The sequence below is a fragment of the Phaethon lepturus genome, unplaced genomic scaffold, assembly GCF_000687285.1.
Source record: "Phaethon lepturus isolate BGI_N335 unplaced genomic scaffold, ASM68728v1 scaffold10741, whole genome shotgun sequence".
Classification (NCBI taxonomy): Eukaryota; Metazoa; Chordata; class Aves; order Phaethontiformes; family Phaethontidae; genus Phaethon; species Phaethon lepturus.
The window spans coordinates 1-2,070 of record NW_010515589.1 but is presented as its reverse complement, the minus strand read 5'-3'; positions in this window follow the sequence as shown (position 1 = coordinate 2,070).

Here is a 2,070-nt window from a genome sequence, read left to right as displayed (position 1 = left end):
CCCCAGAACCGAGCCCTGGGGAACACCGCTTGTGACCGGCCGCCAGCCGGATTTAACACCTTTCACCACGACTCTCTGGGCTCGGCCATCCAGCCAGTTCTTTACCCAGCGAAGAGTAAACCTGTCTAAGCCAAGAGCCGCCAATTTCTCCAGGAGAATGCTGTGGGAGACGCTGTCAAAGGCTTTACTAAAGTCCAGGTAGACAACGTCCACAGCCTTTCCCTCATCCACTAGACGGGTCACCTGGTCATAGAAGGAGATCAGGTCGGTCAAGCAGGACCTGCCTTTCATGAACCCATGCTGACTATTCCTATGACATCTCAGAGCATAAATTTTGTCCATTACTTTCATGTTTATCCATAAAATAAAATTCCACTTTCTCCTATCGTTTTGCTACTTGGTACATGCAATACATCTCTTCCTGCAAAATGACGGGGCAAAATACTGTCTCTACTTCCATTATCATTCAATATAGTCCTTACCTTGAATCAAATCAAGGTATCTTGGGACATTCTTATTAATCATAAATTCCTTTTTAAATAAAAATTGATTAATCAGAAAGTCAGGAACACCATTAGAAATTGTGTTGAAACTTGCCTTTCTAAAAGTCATTGTTCAGGTCGTACTGTGGTGTTGGGTGGTTTTTATAACATGTTCCATATATGTTGGAAATAGCCTTTGAAAAGTTCCTAGCTATTATTTGGTTCCTTGAACACCCACAGACACTGCTGGTAAAATGCTGCCCTTTTAACACACTTTTTAGCTCAGGTTCTTAAATTCTGGTCATTCTTCAAATGCACTACACTATTCTAGAGGGAAAAGGAAAAAAAAAAAAGGCAGTAAGAGCAGTGGAAAATTGGAAAAAAAATTCAATATGGTTAAAGACTTCAAAGTAACCCCCCAAAATTAATCTGATATTATTTCAGCTAACTGTTGTAGTTAGTTGATAAGATTACTTCTCTTCTGAATAAAAGGAAGACTCTTGATAGAAGGAAGCCAGACACTTAGTTCTCTTTGAAGTCGGTACAATATTTTGCTATTTCTCCATATTTCCTGTTCTGTTTGTTTTTTTTATACTTCTCATTCATTTCATTCCTTTTTCAAACATTTTTTATGTTACCGGAACATGATTCTTCCTCTTCTTAGCCTACACTGAATTCTCCTTTCTCACTGAGAAGCTGAGGCATTGAGGGTCTCCTGCCCACTTTTTTCCCATTCTTCATTTAAAAAGTGTTTCTTAGAATCATAGAATCATAAAATAGTTTGGGTTGGAAGGGATTTTTAAAAGTCCAACCTTCAAGTCCAAACCCCCTTGCAATGAGCAAGGGGACATCCTGCTCATGATCATTCCATCATTTTCGAAAAATCATGGAGAATGGGAGAGGTACCTGAGGACTGGAGGAAAGCCAGTGTCACCCCAGTCTTCAAAAAGGGCAAGAAGGAAGACCTGGGAAATTATAGACTGGTCAGCCTCACCTCCATCCCTGGGAACGTGATGGAACAGCTCCTTCTGGAGGCCATCTTTAGGCACATGGATGAAAAGAAAGTTACCAGGCCTAGTCAGCATGGATTCACCAAGGAGAGATTGTGATTGACCAACCTGGTAGCCTTCTATAAGGGAGTGACTAGCTGGGTAGATGAAGGGAGAGCAGTGGATGTGGTTTACCTTGACTTCAGTAAGGTTTTTGACACTGTCTCACATAACATCCTCATAGTGAAGCTCAGGAAGTATGGGCTGGATGAGTGGACTGTGAGATGGATCGAAAACTGGCTAAGCAACAGAGCTCAAAGGGTTGTGGTGAGTCACGCAGAGTCCAGTTGGAGGCCTGCAGCTGCTGGTGTTCCCCAGGGATCAGTCCTGGGTCTGGTTTTTTTCAACATCTTCATCAGTGACCTAGATGAAGGGTTGGAATGTACCCTCAGCAAGTTTGCTGTTTTCTGCCACACCGGGTGGCTGTGCTGCCATTCAATGGGATCTGGACAGACTGGACAGTTGGACAGAGGGGAACCTCATGAAATTGAACAGGGACAAGTGTAGGGTTCTGCACCTGGGAAGGAACAACCCCATGC